The sequence below is a fragment of the Cavia porcellus genome, unplaced genomic scaffold, assembly GCF_034190915.1.
Source record: "Cavia porcellus strain 051 isolate PalLab524CR breed Dunkin Hartley unplaced genomic scaffold, mCavPor4.1 scaffold_1, whole genome shotgun sequence".
Taxonomy (NCBI): Eukaryota; Metazoa; Chordata; class Mammalia; order Rodentia; family Caviidae; genus Cavia; species Cavia porcellus.
In genome coordinates, this window is record NW_026947484.1 from 173,994,431 (window position 1) to 174,000,430 (window position 6,000).

Genomic DNA, 6,000 nt, shown 5'->3' on the forward strand with positions numbered 1-6,000 from the left:
GTGCTGAAGTTTCAAACAAGTGCCACCATGCCTGGCAATAATAAAAAATTTTTTCATTCATTGATTAATGGTTTGCCCATATCAAAATTTGGTGACTTTTTTCCTAACAACAAGAAGGTTTTTGTGGCCATTATTTCTACTAGGTCCAGTTTTTGCTGGTTAACTTTTGTGTCTCAATTTTGTTGTACAGATTTTGGATTTTCCATCAACTTTTAGTCAATAACAATATTTACTGTGTACACTGTTCATCTTTGTCAATTGTTTCTAGCAAGTAAATTTTTTTTCATTTTTGCAATTGTGATGTTACCAATAATATGCAATTCTTTGCAGGTTTTTTCAACTTCTAAAATTAATTTTGTTTTATGTAATTGAGAGGGATTCTCTAGTCCCACCTGGCCATCTCAGTCACCTAGGAGTTTTTTATTGTTGTTTCCTGGTACTGGGGACTGAACCCAGAGCCACACCACCATCAAGCCACAAGCCCAGTCCTTTATATTTTGAGACAAGGAGTCTCTAAGTCACCCAGGCTGATCTCAAACTTGTGATGTTTCTGCCTCAGCTTCCTACATCACCAGGATTACAGGCATTCACCTTCGACCCTGGAACCTAAGAGCTTTGAAAGTACAAGTTTCCAAGATTCTACCCACTCCCAAGTGAGTCTGAGCCGGGTGAGACTTGGATATCTGCATTTTTAACAGCCCCCACTTTCACAGTCTGCATTACACACTAGCACATCCCTTGCCATGGTTACCATCTTGTCTTGAATTATTATCTTAAACCCATCAGGCCTTGCTATCCTCACTATTTTAACAGTCTTTCCCCAGCTTAATATGGAGGTCGCTGAGGTAAGGGACCAAACAAATGATTTCTATATGGCTAGCATAGCCCATTACATAAATTAAGTTAGCAGAAGAAATATATTGGCTGATTAACTGGTAGCTCAACTCAAACCTTCACTATGGCATCAAAAGAAGGAACTTCATTTGCTAAATTGTGATAAAATATATATAACATAAAATTTACCATTTTAGGTGTACAGGTCAGTAATATTAAGTACATTCACGTTATGCAACCATCATTACAATTCAGCACTAGAGTTTTTGTATCATCTCAAACTGAAACTTGGTACCTATTAAATACTGAGTCCTCATTACTTCCTACCAGCTGTTGGGGTGTGGATCGAGAGTGTCCCCCCAAACGTCCAGCTCACAAAGGTAAGGCTATGGAAAGTGATCTGATTATGGAACACGACAGCTGTCTCGATGTTAGAAAGTGGGGGTTGGTCAGAAGTAGAGGGACACTGGACTCACCTGGAAGGGTGATCTCCCTCCCTGGCTCCTCCCTTAGCTCCCTGCTTCCTGGCTACCGTGATGCCGGCAGCTTGTCCTTCCCTACACCCCTTTGATGGCATTTTCTACCTTGGAGCTAGCCAACCACAGAATTATGAACCAAAATAAATCCCTTTAAGTTACAGATGTCTGGTAGGTGTCCCAGGGACAAGAAAATGACTAAGACACAGCCCTTCCTGATATTGCCATTCCATTTTCTGACAGTGCATTAGACTATTCTAGATAACCCACACAAATGGAATCATACCACGTTTATTATTTTGTGTCTGACTTATTTTACCAGCAAGCTATCTTTGAGATTCATTCATGCTATATAAGAATTACAACTATTCTTAAGACAACAAAATTCCATTTTATGGACATACCACATGTTGTTTCTCTATTCATCCAATAATGGATGCTTGGGTTTTTCCCTTATGAACCATGTGTTAAACCTTTTTTTAAATCTTTCAGTGACCCACCACCATATCACAGTATTGTATATAGTAGCCACAGAAGAAAAAAATTAAAACCAGCTTTAATAAAGGCAGAATGATGATTAATCTTTTATGAATTTTATCCAGAGTTTATTGAGAAACAAAATCCATATATCTATAATTAGCAAACTCAGAGAATCAAGAGGAGTTACCCTCTCCATTTGTTCTATGGAAAATTGATGGCATTAAAGGCCCTCCTGCTCTGTTCTTCCTTGAATCTATCCCTCTTCGCCACTGACCTTGCAATTCTTGTTACTAAAAAGATGGAGTGTTTCTCCATTCCTGGAGCATAGTCATGTGACTTGTTTTGGCCAGAGGTTTAGAAAATGTCACACCAACGGAGCTTTGAAAAGTGCTTATGAAGGAGAATATGCAGTTCTCCTGCAAGCATGACTTTGACATGAGTATACACCCACAGTCAGCCTCTAGAAGAATAGAGAAGAAAGACAAAATATCAGTTACTCCAGCTTCTCACCAGACGTGTGAGCACCCAGCCAACAACCAGTCACCCCCAGAGGGTATGAGTACTTGGAGGAGACCATAGGGTCTTCCAGATTCAATTTCTAGCATGCAGACTTGTGAGCTAAATAAATGCTCACTGTTTTGTGTGACTGATATCTGGGGCAGTTTGTTATACAGCATCACTGTGGTGACAGATAACAATTACAAGTGCCTTCTTCCTCTGCCAATCTGCTAAAATTTCTGTATCTGTCAAAGAGTAAGGAGCCAACCAATTTGACTGACTTCATAGAGCTGTCATGAGAAATGATAGAACTGGATGGCTCTAGCTTTGCGAGTTATAATCTCAAGGCCTATTTCTTCATTCCACCCCAAGGCTCCTCTCCTTTAGTTTACTGGGAACAAGGATGGGTAAAGCATGTGTTCTCTGTTCTCCATTTCTTCTCACTTTAGTTACAGAATCTTTTTCATTTTTTGAAGTACTGGGGATTTAACTCTGGGCCTTCTCACTGATCTACATCCCGGCCCTTTAAAAATGTTATTTTTTAATTTTAACACAAGAATCTTGCTAAATCACTAATTGCCTGGGCATGGATTAAGTTGTAATCTCCTGGCCTCAGTTTCCTGAAGTGTTTGGATTATGGGCACAGACCACCACACCTGGCTTGTATCTCAATTTTTCTTAAAGAACATACTCTATAGCATGCTCTGGGTGGAGTTATTCTACCCCTAAGCCATCAACCAATCACCCAGCCCTGGTCAATCGGTATATTCCATCCCCTTGACCCCAAATTGATTCAAGGTTTGTGTGACAGGCCAAACCAATGAGGCTGAAAGGAGGGTTTTCCACTAAGATTACTGAGAAGATATAAAGTCTACACAAGCCAAAAGATAGCTCAAGAAAAAAGCTTGGCTGAATATACCTAATACAGAGGCAACATAGGAAGAAATAGTCTTGATAAGATTAAAAACCCTTAAATACAGTCAGGCCTGAAACTATATTTTGCTTGAATTCTTAGTCATGTGAGTCAATAAATATTTTGTTTGTTTTGTTTTTTAATGCAGTTGGGTAAGGATTTTGTCCCTTAGAACTGAACAGTGACTTGTCTTGTGTCTTTCTGGGTCCCCTTCCTGACTGCATGCTCCTTATCATAATGGGCTCCTTTGGAGAGCTTTAGCCCCACTGTGGCGAAGGTCACTGTGCTTCACACTGCTAGACACTCCTGGAGCTCCCAGACAGGAGCTTCTGACAATGTGACACCGCCTCCATGCAGGATCCTAGGAGCTGGCGGCAGGTCTGGGGCATGCAGGCAATCTAGTTTACCCTAGGCAGTTCCAGTTTATGCCTGTTGTCCTAGTGTGATTGCCCCTTCGCTGCAGATAATGAATGATATGATCACTTTAGCAGGCCATGCTTCCTTTCCTGTCACATTGCTTTAGTCTCCACCCCACCCACATAGAACGGGGACATCTGAGGCATCTGATGTCACAGGTAGGTGTAGCCCACAGGTGGTCGCAATGACATCTCCCCTCCTGGGTGCTCTTCTGCAGTGGGGCCTTGGCCGTCTTTTCCTGAGGTGGAGTCTAACTCTCCTCCTATCCCATTTGGGTAAATTTGTGACTGTTTCCACAAAAAGACCACTGTGGAAGTGGAGTGCAGTGGCTTCCTGGATTGAGTGTGAAAGATAATCTGGCTTTTACAGTACGCACCGGAATGTTTGTGCTTGGAACTTTGAGCTATCCTCTAGGAAACCTGACTTTCATGAAGCAGCTGTGTCATGAGGAAGGTAAAGTGTACTGACAGACTTTATGTAGCGCCTCTGAGAGGCAGGGAGGACAAACAAATGCCAACATGGCCTCTGCGGTTCATGCCCTCCCACAAATCCCTTCCTCCTGAGTGAGGATGAGACTCTAACTTGCTCCTCCATTAGTGGAACACTGAGAAGATGGTGGGATGTACACCTATAAAGATATTACATGCTATTGTAACACCTCCCATACACACCAAGTTGATGTGTATGGGAGTCCCATATGGCAGGGGTCTGAGGGCAGCCTCTGGCCAGCAGTCAACCAGGGAATTCAACCTCAGCCCAACAACCCAGTGGGAACTGGATCCTTGCATGGACAACCATGCAAGTGAGCTTAGACATAGAGCCTTCACCAGCTGTCTTCAGCAAAACACCAGCCCTGGACTGGAACTCATGAGCAGACTATTGGCTCACAAAAATTGCAAGGTCTTCCATGTGTGCTGCTCTTAACTGGTAAGTTTGTGATCATTTGTTACACAGCAGTAGATAAAACTAATTCACTGTCCCAGTCTTTGAATCCCCTGTGAGTGTGAAAACTGAAGAGTCTCAGAAGATTCCAGTCCTCAGTTTTGGACTCAGCTCCTGCCTTTGGGTTCTCCATTTTAGTTCCAGACAGTGTGGGACAAAAATACCTGTTTCCTCCAAGTCCCATCCAAATTCCTGACCGCAGAATCCAGAGAGTCATCAAATGGTGGTTCTTCAAAGTCCCTGTGTGTGGGTAGTTTTTAACACAGTCATAAAGAATGGAACAGAAGGTCTTATTGTAAAACTGTACATCAAATATAACTTTCCAGAGGTCCATGATATAAGTTAACTCCCAGTTGCTAGTGTCACTGCTGGGTTTTCATGTCTTTCTTGTTCTTTAAGGATGGCTCTCTGCAAGTAGTTTTCACCAATCAATTGTCAACTCCTACACTGAGGGTGTGGTCCTGCTCCAGGCTGCCAGCAACAGTAAATTCCTTGACAACATATATTGCCTGTACAGCTTTGATGTTGTGGCTTATGAAGACCTGATTAAATTCTACACAGGGACCACTCTATTTCCTCTTCTTTGGATGGATGGAGATGGTTTTGTTCTTTCAGTTTTACAAAGTTCAAGTCTCTTTAACTTCTGTGTTCTGAAAGGCTCTGATTAGTGACTTATGTATACTGTGGAGGAGAGGAGGGATGGAGAAGGAAAAGAATGGTTGGAGGAAGAGGTGAGGGTCTGATCCAAACCACAATGCCTTTTTCATTTTTCTCCATGAGATATGCAGACTCTTATTAACCACAGTAGATCTTGTGCACACATATGCCAGTGTAAACACACATGTACACACACATGTGTACACATTCACACATACCCTACTCCCTCCTTCTACCTTCCTTGCTATAACAGGACCACAAGTATTTGATCTGTGTGCTTCATTTAAAAATAATATGATAGCCAGGTGTAGTGATGCACGGCTATAATACCACCCATCTGGGAGGCTGAGACAGGGGGATTGCAAATTCATGGGAAGCCTAGACAAATTAGCAAGACCTTATCTCAAAATTAAATTTTAAAAATAGTCCTGGGATTACAGCTCAGTGGTAGAACACTTTCCAAGCTTACAGGAGGCCCTGGGTTCAAGTACTGTAAACAACAACAACAACAACAACAAAATAATAATAATATAAAAGCATGATTTTGAAAAGTGTTCAGAAAAAGAAACATTCTCAGTGAAGTTTTGCAAGTAGTTGAGGATTTCCTTTATATGCACCAAAACTTGCATTTTAGTAATTTAGAACAGAAGTATTTTTAAAACAACAGGTGACATCATTCCTCCTGCCCTTCTTGAAATCTCACATTAACCCTTGCCCCAAAATCTATTAAGAGGCATTAACTAAGTACAAGACATTCATTCCATGGAGTGAGTTTTCAAAAGG